At 45.3% G+C, this 15,012-nt stretch overlaps 1 long non-coding RNA gene across 1 annotated transcript in view; it reads left to right on the forward strand.

The window, feature by feature from the left end:
- Positions 1-473: 473 nt before the first annotated feature.
- The window catches only part of LOC125703966 (uncharacterized), a 38,606-nt gene continuing 24,067 nt past the window's right edge, over positions 474-15,012 (forward strand). The window contains exon 1 of the long non-coding RNA XR_007381000.1: positions 474-569. This is a non-coding gene — a long non-coding RNA (uncharacterized LOC125703966). The remainder of the gene's footprint in view (positions 570-15,012) is intronic.

Here is a 15,012-nt window from a genome sequence, read left to right on the forward strand (position 1 = left end):
AAGGGGAAGCACAGAGTGTGGCATGTTGGCAGTGCACTTGGTTTGAATTCGTCTTGAAACGCTGAGATGCCTTTTGTGCGTCTTTATAATTACATCATTAGCACCTTTAAAGTCTATTCCACGATCTTTTAAATGCTCTGGGTAGAAATTCCAAGACAGGATTGTATCTGACCGAATGGCAGAGAAGCAGGCACACCTCGTGGGGCAACTCTGACCCATGCAGCAGCACCCAGCCCTTATGAAGATAGAGCTGTCTGCTGCGCTGTGCGCTCCTCCTGCGGGCTGTTACACAGACAGAAGGGGAACTCCCTTTAAACAGTCACTTCCTTAACCTTCTCTCAGGCCTTCTGAAGACTCATCTTTGATGCCTTCGAGTCCCTGCCAGCTGGCAGTGCTGGGCTGTTGCTGAGCAGAGTTCTGCTTGCTGCTCGCCTTCCACTTCCTCCTCCTCCCTCCCCTGCAGTCCGTCTCCTCCACCTGCTGCTGCTTGTTCTGATCTGGTTTGGGAGCACTTTGGGGCAGGGACCGTCTGATTTGCAGCGTGTCTGCATGGCCCCCAGCACAACGAGGTAAAAGCTATTAATTCAAATCACCCTATTTTTAAATGCAGCCTTATGGGATCAATACAGCTGTGCTATTAATAACAGCCAGGTATGGTAACTTGGTACTGTGCAGCAGCTTAGACCAGCCCTGCAGCCTGTGTGAGAAGGGTAATTTGCTCAGAGCTGGAACCAGAGCTGGATTTGAGTTCTCCATGATAGCTTTGCTGTGCTTTGGATTCCTGTTCCCACCTGCTGCAGGCTGGTGAAATAATTCCATCTGAAGAGCTCTGGAAATGATAGAGATGCCTTCTCCTCAATTCCCTGCAAGGTGGCATCACAATTTAATTTTTTTCCTCATTTTTCTCTGCTGAAATTGTCATTCATCTTTATAACTTCTGTGTTGACCAGCTCTAAGCAAACATTAAGACTATTAGCAAGCGTGCAGCTACTCCAGTGTTTTTGCAATATCAGGATGGCATGTCCTGCTCAGGTGATGTCCTTGCAGCACCTGCTGAGCTGAATCCCACCTTGGATTTGGTGTGCAGGCAGGGTGGCTGTTTTCCTCATGGGGACAGAGGGTCCTGCAGGCTGTGCTGTCACCTGCCAACAGAGGCTGGGATAGGTGCTGGGCTGCCAAGAGCATCCCACAGCATCTCAGTGCTTTTGGGCAGCCTGTCACTGCCGCTGGTGCAGCACAGCCCTGACACGATATCATCCCAGGGTTGTTTCTTGCAGACTGCCAAAGGCTGTTTCGGTGTGATGTTGTATCTGTCATTAAACATATGTGCCCTAAGACAATACTGCAAAATGACATCTCTGAGCAGTGAATTCTAGGACGGATCAGGCAAACATGGGAACACGGGTGTCTGCTCTTGCTCAGCAATGCTGCTCCACAGTGCTTCTGTCCAGGTGACTGCCATGAGTTTCCTGGAGGATTCTGTTTCGTATGGCTCTGAATACTGCACAGCAGCCAAAAGTGTCAGGATCTCAGTGTGTCACTGTGGTCCTGTGAGTGCATATCGTGTGGGAATGGGAGATGCATCTCTTTTGCAAAGGCATGCCATGCAACCTCTGCAGCGTGCCTGCTGTCTGGTGTTGAGTTCTCACAGGGATGCTGGGCCCCAGGCCTGGTTGGGCAATGTGCTCCAAGACTGCTGTACCCAAACCAGGAGAGAACGGTGGATGTAGGCATACAGCTGCCTTCCTGTGCCTCCAGTGAGCGACCTGTTTGAGCTGTTTGCTTCAAGGGAAGGCTTTAGTCCTCTGCTTTGCCCCTGGAGAAGCAGGTCCCATGGAGCTCCAGCAGTGTATGTCTGAGCTCTTGAGCTGTGCTGGAAGCCCTGTGAGAGCCTGGGACAGCCAGCCCCAAACCTGCACCATGCTGCACCCCAAGGCATGGTTTGGGAAGCCCACAGTGTCATGCCTGGCTCTGATTTCTGCTGGGAGATTTTCGTGTTGAAAGGTTCCTCCTATCCCATCTGCCCTAACAGTGCTCATCACAAGAAAGCAGAAGCAAGTGCTTGGTTTGATGATGCTCCTGCAAGCACAGTCTGATTACCTGTCCCCCAGGAACTGTCTGGGACCCATTTTCCTGCTGTGATCTCTTTCTTCTGGAGCTATGCTGGCTCTGCATGGCTTTGACTCTCACCCTGAAGAGTTGGGGCACTCCAAAGAGTGGCACAGATTGCTGTCAGTATGCCCAGGCTGCCGCTGTTCTGCAGCCAGGCTGATTTACAAGGGAAAAAGCCCTGAAAGTGAAGGGGAAGTCCCTTATGGTCCTGGTCTCAGGGATGATGAGAGTGGCTTTGCCTGGGCTAGTCTGGCTGCTTCATCTGTCCTTCTGCTGTGCTTTCAGTTGGACTGGGAGTATCTTGTTAAACAGTTTAGCAGGCATGCAGTAAGAACAGTTGACCACTCACAGATTCAGTGGCTGCTCATCCTCTGGGTGTTGCTGCCCCTCTGACTGTGACCATCCAGGACAGCAGCACAGCCCTCACATCTGCACACAGCTCTGTGTGGTTGCAGCTGGTGGTTCCACGTAGCTGCTCACTCCAGCTGTAGCTCACCTTGTACAGCATGTTTATGACTCAAACTGGCCTTTCTTATTTATCAGGCTGTTTTTGAATTGCTCAGTGGCAATGCATGTGTTACTTCCACTTGGGTGACTCTGCTTTCTTGTTCCCTTGTAGATGTTTGGAGAAGGGGAGTAGCGGTTCAGTGTCTACTGAAGGTGGCAAATTGGAATTGTATTCTCCAAATAAGTGTTTGGAGCAGCCTCCTTGAATAATGGTATGGAAACAAAACTATTTTAGTCACTTCTGCAGAAGGTGATGAAGCTGTAATAGGACCTGAACTTTGCTGTAGTTTCCTATAGTGAAAACAGTTAACTGTTGATTCAATTTGTTGGTGCTTCACTATTCACCATCACAAATGATGTAAATGGTGTCTGCCTGGCCAAGGAATGCTCCCCCCTTCTGTTCCCTCATTAGGAGAATGCAAAACAGTATGGAAGTATCTGTTTGCTTTGGGACCAACAATCAAGGGACGGTGTGTGTAACTGGCAAACGGTGGTGGGGGTTTTGTGATGCTGAAGTGCCCATGCTGACACTTAACCAGGAATTAACACCCAGAATTAAACAGAAACCCTTGAACCTCTTACACCAAGTTTCCACTTTGCTCTGTTCTTGGTTACAAAGCAAATCCCTTCCTCTCTGACCTCCCCTGTTCTGCCATTCACCATCACTGTGTGCACCATCACTCTCTTGAAGGCGAATCATCTTCTCCATGGTGTGAGCAGAGAACAACTTGGTGGGTTTTCCCCATGAGCAGAACTGCTGCTGCCCTGCCTTTCTTTTTGGGAAACACAAAAGATGTTTCTTCAGACACGAAGGTAGCACTTAGGCTTCCCATCCCTCCTACCCCCTGGCCCAGGCTTTGTAAATGTAAGTGCAGATTATGAATGCATGTGCGGTGTCTGATATTTCTAGGAAGAATACTTTATAACTGAAATCTCTCTTCTCCTGGGGATGAAAGCAAAACAAATTTAAGGATTAAATCACACAGAGGTATAATCCCCAAGGGAAACTTACTTTAGTTATTATGATTATATTACGATGTACGCCTCGGTACAGCAGAAGCTGTGTGAATACCATTTCAGTGGGGAATAATTTTTAGTCTTACAGCCTATAGTACATTATAATGCATTTCTAGGAGCCTGATGAATAATAACTGCAATCCTCAGATTTCTTTGGTTACTTTGGTATTCCCCACCTTCCTTTCTAAAGAGAAAGGAAGAGAGCAAGGTGTTCTTAAAACAAAAACTTGTACGAACTTAGGGAAGTTTTAAGCGAGCGTTAATTACAAATCTCTGGATATACTTCATGGTACACAAATGTTTATGTAGTTTGTGAACAAGTAACAGTGTAAGACACTGCATGGAGTCTGCTGTACTTATGTTCTGTTGTAAGACCTGAGGGATCAAATCAGGCAGGTTTTTGTGTGTTTCTGGAAGTGGGAAATGAGGTCCCCCTGCATATTGGAGTTGCACAGTCTTGTTCCATTATCTCCCTTGGGGCAGTGGATGAGCCCCCAAAGCCCACTCTGCACCTGGTGCTGAGGTACAGCAGTGTGCTCAGGGCTTGGCTCTTCGTGCTTTCACCCCTCTGTAATGTGAGAGGGAAATCTACAGCTCTAAGTGTCAGAAAACTGAAACTCTGGGTTTTTGGAGGACACCTTTTGGCAGATGCAGCTGAAGCCAGTCCTGGTGCTGGAACGAATACGAAATACATGAGACTAGTTAAAAGAAAGACAAAAGGATGAGGTCCCGATGTTGCCAACAAGTCAAAGATACAACTGACAAGGCTCTTTAAAAATGCTGTACCAGGGAACACGCACAACTCCATATCAGTGGCCAATGAGCTGCTCTAGAAAGCTGCCAGTTGGCTGAGCATCAGCATTTCCCATCTACGCAGCCAGCCCTTATCCTGCCCTGTGAACATCATATTTCACTCTGTGTCTACCAGACACCATGGTGTTTACAGATGATCAAGTAAAGTACAGGCAAACTAAGTGACTTGACCAAGGTCACACAAAGAGTCTGTCAGAGCAGGAACTTGAGCACGGGTCTCCAAAGCCCCAAGCTGGTGTCCTTACCATTAGATCATCCTTCCTGTGAAGACTGAAAATCCATACTGGTTGCATCGTTGCACTGTATACCGCTTCAGAACAGCTGCCCCTAGAATACTGTGCTCCTTGCAGAGCACTTCATTACCAGGAAGATATTGATTGACACGTTGGAGGGAGTTCAGAGAAGAGCAACAAAAATAATTAGGGAGTGGAGAGATTGACTTGAGAGATTGATTTATGAGGGAAGATTAAGTGAGATAAATATGTATAGCTTGGCTTACCTGCAGCTGAGGATGGAACATGGTAAGTCTGCAAATATTTAAGAGGTGTAAACAATCAGGAGGAAGAATTACCACTGCTGGTGCAGTCTGTTGGGAGTTTGGTGAGGCCACATGCAGTGGTTGTACAGAGCCCTTTCACAGAGTGGCTGGGCCACAGGTCCTGCCCCTTTATGTAGAGGGAAGAATGGCTTTTGGAGCCGTGAGGTTGGTGTGGAAGGGGAAGCTCCACTGGGGACATGGCTGGAGCATGCAGTCCATGTCACAGGATGCTGAGCTCTCTCCTACAAGTGATGGAGCACGATTCCCAGCCTGGAGCAGCAGGATCCAAAGTCACAAACCCGTGAGAAATGAGTGATGTGCCGTAAAGGAAACAGAAGAAATGGGGTTAATATCCCTTACATCAGTAAATGTCAGTTGCCATGGTAACTACAGTGCTTGATTATTATGGAATAGTGGACCAACAAGCCAGGTACAGCTTATGGAAATTCTTAGTAAACCTGAGTTAGGCAATCCCAGCTTTGATCTACCATGAAAACAAGTAGGAAACAAGCTAGCTGAAATCCCAAAGCAACTTCTAAAATTGCCTTTTTCAAGGAAAAGTGGGACTGAGCAGAAAGCTCTCCATGATGCTGTAACTTTTCTGGCTCCTGATTGCATTCACTAACTGATGTCAAATAGCTGTGCTCTAGAGCTTGCAGGGTGTCACCACTTGGCCAAGGCTGCATCCACTATATGTGTTCCCTAAGTGCTTTCAAAGAGTTTGGTTTTGACTTTTAGGTGTCTTTTTTCTCATTAGCCTTCTCTTAAGGCTGTGTGTATGTGCTAAATTCCCAGTGGGGATGGAATCACCATCCCTCCATCCATCCCTAGAAGTATTCAAGGAATGTTCAGATGTTGTACTGAGGGACAGGGTTTAGTGGGAAGTACTGGTGGTGGGTGGATGGTTGGACTTGGATGATCGTGGAGGTCTTTTCCAACCTTGGTGATTGCATGGTTCTAAAATCTGATCAAACCGAAAAGGATCTCTTTATGCATACTGAAATCCTCACTGAGATGTCATCACTCCAGACTCAGACACAGGGCTTGCAGCATGGACACAGCATATCTGGAGGAGCTGAGAGACTTGAGGTTGCTCAGCCAACCTCTCCACAAAGCCACAAAACGCCACCAAAGCCCCTTGGAGATGCTCTGCTTCAACAGGAGCCCCATCTCTGGGATGAAGGAGCACTTGATGAGTCCATACCTTGTGAATTTTGTGTTAGGAGAAAATGGTTTTTTTTCCTGACAGTTCTAAATTTTATCCCTTAATGGAGGGGAGAAGTAGGCACCGATTGCAGTCAGCGTGCAGGTTGCCCTGTGTTGGTGCACTGGAACTGCCCTTGATTTCTGCACCTCACTGACCTGTAACCACATGGAAGCTGAGAATGGAGCACATCTCTGTGTACAGAGAGTGGTGAGTTCCTCCAGCACTTGCCTGCCTTACCCCATCCACCTGTGCCCATGGAGCTGCCCTGCTCCAACTCCTGCCTTGTGCATTCCCATCTCCTTTTCTTTTCTTTCCATTGCAAGCTCAGTTTGTAGTTATACAGTCAGGTCTCCACAGAGTAATTTACTGGCAGAATCTCTCCCAGAATCCAGCTTGAAACCAAGCTGTAAAAACAGCTGAGAGTGTAAATAATTCATGCAGACAATATGACTTTTTTATGTAAATTCGGTGCATTAACCCTCTATTATAATGATGGACGACAGATATGGGCGACGTTGCCTTGGTAAGAGCTAATGGATGGCCACCATAAATTCACTGCACATTTTATTGTGTTGCTGGAAATTGTGCCTTCAGGCAATGCTGTTTACTTTTATGTAAAACTCAGGGTTCCCTAAATATTACAAATATTTTACATCAGGCTCCTCAGCATTTGGGCACAGCACACAAATCAAGCTTTCTTCATCTGAGTTGTAATTAAAGGTTTGTTATTTTTTTCAGGGACAATTATCTAAAACTATAAAGAGGAATATTTTTTCCCTTTAGATGTTCAGTCATTGACTTATTAGCAAAACCTTTGAAGAAAGATATTAAATAACTGCAGCGTATAACTTTGCATTAGGCTGTGTGTCGTCTGCATAGCAAATTTGGAAATAGTTCCTTGTTACTAGTTTTTATTTTTTACCATTCCTCGTGCTTAGTTACACATAAAATATTCTTCCTCCCCCCCCCTTGCATATGCTTCTCTTTATAATTCATTTCTGTTTTATCAGGGTAAATCTCTGACCCACGTCCTTGAGGAATTCAGTCTCAGTAAACACAGAAACTTTTGTTCATTGCAGGGAATTCTAAAGATTGATACTCTTTTTTTTTGTCACTTTTTGGTTTCGTGACTGTCTTGCGTGGACCTTCAATGAGTGAATTGGGGATGATGCACATGATTTGCTGAACACAAATGAGTTTCATATGTTTAAAAGCGTGTATTTAAAAACTACAGAGAAAAAAAATACAATCATTATTGCAACTATGCAATTAATTCACCTTAATCAAACATTCAGTTTAATCTCATTGTACACCGCAGCTTTGGGAAAAGAAAACGAGGTGAAAAAGCAGTCGTGTGTAGCAAAGGATCCTACTGCTTCCAACAGAAGGAATGGAATCCCATCTGTAATAAAGGCAGGTGATGCAGGGAGCAGTGGCACAACTGTCCCACTGGGAGCCTGGAGGACCCAGTGACCAGAAGGGCCTCTGGTGGAATGGGGAATGGTGTCGGATAGTTGTGCCAATGCATGTCCTCTCCATCTCCTTTCAGAGGAAGGCACCTCTTATCTTTGGCAGACCTTATTTTGATCTCTGGATGGAGAAAAGGCTGCACGAGGTTGCATAGGAGTGGTTTCAGTGCAGCAAGCTCGAGGAGAAGACCTGGCTTTCGTGGGAACTGAACAGAAATAGCATTGCAGGAGGCTCTTTGTTTTGGTTTTCAGAAAGCACTGAACAAGAGGAATGCAGCAGCTACCAAAAAAAAAAAAAAGCTAACAAAAATCAGTCTTGTGAATCACACGGTGTATTAAGTAAAGGCAAACGGTTTAATTGCACGCAACCTATTAATAATTGGGTTTATTTTGTTTCCTGGCTACGCGTGCTGTTTTCAGCTCTATTAGGAATGTCTCAAGGTAAAAGTGCATCAGCTTAGAACCAAGGGCATTCACTCATTATATTTTTTTTTCAGTCTTTAGTATTGGCTGGGATTCCTAAATTTGGACTTTCAGATTTTGCACCTTATTCTTCTGACGTGTTTTACTGCCCTGAAGCCACTTTGCAAAATTCATAGCGGCTTTCACATGCTCTGGTGCTTCTTGGGACCAATTCAATCTTGAACAATAGATGTGTGTGCAGTAGAGCCAGGAAATGTTACGCTGGAGATCCTGGGCTTATTCCCCAATAACATTTTGATTTGTAAAGTATTCCACTACACAAAACACACACAGGAGACAACATTAAAAAACATTAGAGCCCTTAGCCTGCAAGACAGAAAGGTGGCTTACAATACAGGTGGGCAGCATGGCCTGAGATATAGGCAGGGCATGCTAATAATCAGAGCAAACATTACAGAAAGCATTTTTGATGCTTTACGTTCTTCAGCCATTTAACAAATCTCTCCTGGGACAGTGTTTTGCCTTTAAAAAATAATAATAATAATTCAGTGGTATCCAGATAAGTGGTTCTTTCCTATTGTTTAAGATAATTGGGGTTTGTGGTTTGGAAAGGAGCGTTTCCCAGCCCTGTACCCGCATGGGGTTGCTCAGAGCAGAGCTCTGATGAGGGTCAGATGGCAGCTTTGTCTTTCTCCCCCTTCCCCCCTAACAGTTGGATGCATTGGAAGGAGGAATTATGTATAACCCCAGAGGTGTACGTGTTGGGTGGGATATCTCTGGATCCATGGGTCAGCACTGTGCTCTGGTCAATGAGAAGCAGAGCTACAAGGCATTCGCTCTGCCCGAGTGCTTGATTTAGAGGTCAAGTGTTCTGAACTCTTGAATATTAATGTATGTGTCTGTCACCTGTCCTGGACAATTTTATGTAATTTGTGGCAAGCTTTAGAAGGCTTTGGCTGCACTGAGGGAAAGAGCACTTTGCTCCCAGTGCCGCTGCCCCAGCTGCGTGCATGCATCTCAGAGGTGATAAAAGGAGAGGGAGATGTGCTTTCAGGTGGGAAGAGGGCTTGAAAGCAGTCAGGCTGCCTTGTGGGGTCATGAGGGAACGCTTCTCAGTGATGAAGACATCGCTGGGTCAGGCCAAATGCAGTCCACAATTACAGATTGCTGCGAATCTGAGAAGGGCAGGTGGGACTCACCTATGGAAATTCAAGAGCCTTTCTTAATAACTTGCTCCAAACTCATTGTATTCTTGTTTTTTTCACTGGATTTCTTAAGAGGCTTTTTCGTATCAGCCTGGTACATCACCTTCAGACCATCCATCTTCCTCCTCCTCAATCTGCTTGCACGGATTTCCAGATTTTGCTGCCAGTTTTGAAGCTCCTCACTGATTCTCACAGTTTTTCCCTGTCAGAAAAGAGTACAAAATCCAACTCACCCTTTGCCCAATGTATGGTCATCCAGAGAGCCTCGATGGCTCTTCCAGCCCACCAGCTCTGCCTGTGCTCTATCTCTGCCTTCCTTCCATGAATGTGATGGGGACAGAAGGACTGGGGACCTCTTGGAAAGTCCCCAAGGTGCTGGGGGAGCAGAGTGGGCACTGGGTGAGGTTTAGCTTTGGTAAGATAAGGGCCACGCTGTCACCTAGGACAGCAGACCCTTTTCTAATCTCTAAATGCAGCGTTGTCAATGCAGAGCAAAGGTTTCTGCTCACCCTCTTCTTCTCTGTTTAATACATTTAAGTACTGCACTCTACATATGAAGAATAGTGATGTTATCAGAAAGCATTCAAAAACATATGTTTTAATGAAATGTGTTGACAACTGCTGAAGTAAAGTTTTTGTTAAGTCTCAAGAGTTTAGCCATGACAAGCAGTATTAATGAATTGAATTAATTAAAAAGCATTTCAAGATGAAACGGGGCCTGTTCTATGTAAAATGCTCTATACATTAGACAAGCATTATGGAAATCACTGCTTTGTACTGCACTGTAATGCAGCCATTTATAAAAGCTTCTCAAGATCCATGGATAGCAGTAATTTGGGCTTAGCGTGTCTTTGAAATTCATTGAATACAGCATGTGCTATTTAAAAGCATGAAATCTGGATAGTTCCACTGCCATCAAAGTTCGCATGGCTTGGAGAAAGGGAGCTCAGCACGGCTGGGATGAGCAATGATGCACACAGGGAGGGGGAGACTGAAGAGCAGAATGGTGCAGCAGAATGGTGCAGCTGTGGGAAGCCATGGTGTTACAGAGCAGGCTCTCAGATTAGCAACAAGCCAGGTCCCAAACTGCCCCGAAATGTGGGTGATCTCATAGAGTCATTTCTTCCATTCTTGCTGCTCCCCTGCCTGTCTGCCCCAGGATCCCCTCCTTTATGTACCATGTTTCCAGCTCTTCTGGTTTTTTTTGGATTGCTTTTTATCTTTTTTTTGTCTTGAGTCACACCATCAACTGTGACCAGTGGCATTACAGAGAGATAGGCATGTATTCCATGTACTCCATACACAAGACACAGAACAGTCATGTGGGTGTGCCCACAGGGGACCCTTCTCTTATTGTATGGCACAGTTAACCTGAGCATCTGGCCATAGGGCTAAGAAGCCACACAAGGATAGCACAGTCCTATAACTGCATCACACCTGGCAAAGTCAGCCATAAAATGAGAGCTCTCTGCACACAGCTTTTCCAAGTGGGAAATATCTGTTTGTTTGCACGACTGTCTTGGTTGAATTAGAATTGAGACTTTTCCCAGGAAGCCAAGATTTGGGTAAGGGGGGTAACAACTTAGAGCACATTGAAGAACATATGTAATTACCTTTGAGTATCTGACTTCTTGTTAATAAACATACAGCCTGGGTGAAAGATGAGAGAGGAACAGTGAGATTTCACAGATGCGTGGTGAAGGTTCTTTCACTTCATGTGTTTTAAGATTGGGCTTGGAACTGACTGTTTCAAATGGATGCACCTTTATCTGTGTTGTAATTTGTCTGAGTCTTAATAAAGGAAATTACATCCCTCAAGAAGAAGTAGCCACAAAACTGTCAGTAGCTTTCAAATGTTGTAATGTCTTAATACTGCCTATTCGACCAAGAATGTGACTGCTCAGTGGGAAAGAAGGAAAAAAAAAAGTCCTAAATGCAAAATGATACAGTCAGGCTCCTCAAGCAATGTAAGCTGACACTTAAAGGATGGTAAAGTTTGCTAAACACTCAGCTGCTGCACATGTTTCTAGAATTATGTTTGATACATTGCTTGGGATGACAGTAAATCTGACAGGCAGCCCGCTTGCTTAGCATGGGGGGTAACTCACTTGGCCCTGAGTGTGTTAGGAATAGAGCTACCAACGCTGCATCCCAAAATGCTCCAGTCCGTAAGCAGGTGTGATTTTGCCTCGTAGAGGAAGAAAGAAAGAAAAAAAAAAAGAGTGAGCTCGTTCTGCTGCTTTGCTAAAACACAAGCAATATGTTTGCACATGTCACTGTTAACATTTGCATTCAGTATCTGCACGGTGAGAGCTTCTGAGCCTGCTCCTACCTGCCAAACAGGCACAGGTAGCGTTTGTGTCTGACCAAAAGAAGTCTCTTCCCCCTGGCTAGATACTGTGCTCCACGCAGAGCTGAAATGACGACCAGCACTTTCAGCTTCTTTCAAACTCTTCTTGCTAACGAGGCTCTAGGAAGGGCATGAAGCCTTTTGTATGCAGCCACACTGTTTCTTAAGGGCTGAAGCTGCCTGGCCTTGATTAATAGAGTAATTAGGCCAAGTCATGCTGGCAAGAGGTTCGGTGGTGGCAGTTTCTGCAGAGAGGGAAGGAGAAGGGTGGCACTGTGGCGTGAGTTTGTGTGACTGCAGCTTTGATTCTTTACGAGGTTTTATTTGGTGACACACGTGGTTTCTGTGCGAGGGGCAATGTTAATGCAGCTGTGTGTGTTGTGCTGGGCTGGGCCTGAGTTTTGATGCAGTAAGCAAGAAATGCAGCCATTGGCAACGGCTGTGCAGGGATGGAGCTGAGTGGAAGGAAGAAGGGCAGTGAGACACGATGGTAATGGAATAAGAAATAGCATTTGGAACTTCTCACTGCATGGAGTAATAAATAACCTCAGCGCAGCCCTCAGCTGTAATGAGAAAGATAGGAAGAAAATCAGTATCAGACTCTCTCATTATGACCAGAACCTCCGGGTGCAGTTGCCGCAGCCCTGAGGCAGTTGGCTGGGGACAATTCCCTCCATTGTCATTTACTTTTAGGAGTTGCAGAAGGAATCTTTTCAGCAGAGAACTGTTTCTTGACTCTTGGGAAGGGTGGCTGGCTTTGGAACTGCTTCTAAAGCACAAATTGGGGAACAGCTTGGCAACACACTTGGTTTTTGTTCACTCAGTGGCAGCAGAGAGTAGCATGTTGTAGTTAAATGGACATGGGCATTAATCACTTCAAATGATGCAATACACTCAGACCACGTAACAAATATTATTTGAATTGTATTTTGTGAGGAGTGACACAGATGCATTTCATCCTGAAATCCTGGCTGGAATCTGTATCTAATCCCAAGTGAAGTAATTTTGTATTCTCAACTCAGCACACAGGAGAACAGCAATCAGGATTGCAGTAGCATCACTGAACTGCTTACAGAACACTAGAAATTAATGAGCATTTCAGAAAAAAAATATCCTTGTAGCCTTCTTCAAGGAGAAATGCTGAATATAGTAAGGCAGAAGGTAGCACTCAAAACTGGGGGCACCAGCCAAGCCTGCAGCCTTGCAGAGAGCAGGCAGGATCTCCAGGTAGACACAATGTTCTCTTGCATGCGATGCTCTGCCAATGAGAGAAGAGGGAGATAACCAAAAGAATGGCAGAGAGTGTCATCTCCAGTGTTTTCCTGCTCTTTAGCCTTGTGCTGTTGCTTCGTGCTTCCTCAGAAGAGCAAATAAGCAGCCTGGCCTGGATGTGAAGATAAAGCAGGGCACGGTGAGCGGTTCTAAACAGGTCGCAACTTCGCGGTAATTCAACAAAAGTCCAATCATGGGCCTCCAAAACGGGTGAAGATATTCATCACATCTGATGAAGTTCCTATTAATTAGGGTTGTTAAATACTAGTAGCGCTTCTGGTACTGTTACGATTTGGAGGTTTAACTAACAACCCTAATGGGGCTACTTCTTCAGGATGTTAATTAGATATGGCAATTCCACTTACCCATGCAGCCTCAGCACACAACCATCACACATCAATATTTAATTTAATTACTGATGTTGTGGTGCAAGTCGCATCTGATTTAAGAGATAAATATGCTTAATTATTAATGAGATAAAACACATACAGTATGTCACCTTTTGTCATTCGAGCTTTATTAGGTATTGTCAGAAAAGACAAATGTGAACATCGGAGAGGCTGTGACATGGTGCTCTACATCTCTGTATGACTCCTGTCCTTCAGCTTACCTGAGCTCATGCTGCACTGCAAATAAGATAAGCAGAGCTGCAAGTGTGCAAGGCAACGTGTTGGACATTCTCTGCTCAGAGCTCCCCACAAGATGCCATTGAGAGCAATGGACACAAGGTGCGAGCACCGTGCAACGAGGTAGAGTTCTGGAAAGGTGATTGCTTATCCTTTTGTGAAGGAGGGGGAAGAAAGGACAGACAACTAAGCTTTGAGGCTAGTTATGGTGATTAACAGTATTAAAGCTGTTTCTAGCCTGGGTTGGGTTCCTGTTTCATGAGGGACTTTACATCCTGAACTGCCACTCGTACCCCGAAGACTTGTGGTTACATAGAAAACAGAATATGCAATATACAACCAAAGCAACAGATCTGGTGAAAGTGGTGAAACTGCTCATGTTCATTTTACTACAGAGGATCAAAACCTTTTGGAGGTCCTCCTCTGTACACAAAGTGTCCTTTGTAAGCCTGTGCTTCCAGGGGTTCACAAGCTAGCGCTAGAAGTTTGTGTGGGTTGAAACTTGCTGTGCAAGATCTTTGCCTGGGGCCGTTTGGTTTGATGTGTTTGACAAAATTTGAAGAGATCCTGAGTTAACTGAGCCAAACAAATAGTTTTTGAGAGGCTGAGAAGGTTTTTGGAGCTTCCTTGAGGGAAAATTCCCATTTGGCAGAAAATCTATGAAAGCAAAAGCAACTGACAGCATTGTAACCTACTGAAATGTATATTAAACTCTCAAATCTATCTATCTAACCATTTTTCTCTGTCTGAAATACAACTCTTCTATCAGTATTGAGATATACTAATTTAATGGGGACCTGATGGACTAACAAGAACGGTTAGCAAAGGAGATCATTTCCACATGGTCCTGGGAGAAATAAGGAGGGCTGGCCAACAGAGAAAGGCTGAGAAAGCCTTCAGCTGGCAAATGTGTCTCAGCACCCACTCAGCTAAAGGAAAATACCCAGGAGAATATGAGAAGAACGCTCATGGACCTAGCAGTAGTCAGGGAGGAAATGGAAATGCCAGTGCTTGTGGTGACGGAGACTTATCTCTGAGGGTGATAAAAAAGGAATTGCTGTTTTTTCAGCTCTGTGACCCAGTATTGTAGGTGGCCATCACAGGTGGCATTGTGATCTATCAGTGTGATTGATGTGCTGCAGTGTTCCCAAAGGGTGTGACTGAGGTGTGGAATTCAGCAGTGCTGAGCTCACATCTTCTGTCAGCTGCCAAAAGTGGAAGAGGCATCTTGGGACCTGTTCCCTCTAATTACACTCCTTGTTTTTTGACAAGTCAACGCATCCAGAATCAGAGAATGGGGGATGGAGGAACCTGTGGAACCCACAGCTCCACCAGCCAAGCCTTATGTGGAGGAGTATTGTGTTGGGAATGCTTTCTCCAGAAGACTGGCAGCTTGAATGACTAGCCAAGAAACGTCTGGGAAACAAGAAACTGTCCTCTGAGAAAAACCTGTAATTTTCCTCCAGGAGAGAA

The sequence above is a fragment of the Lagopus muta genome, chromosome 23 (genome assembly GCF_023343835.1).
Source record: "Lagopus muta isolate bLagMut1 chromosome 23, bLagMut1 primary, whole genome shotgun sequence".
Taxonomy (NCBI): domain Eukaryota; kingdom Metazoa; phylum Chordata; class Aves; order Galliformes; family Phasianidae; genus Lagopus; species Lagopus muta.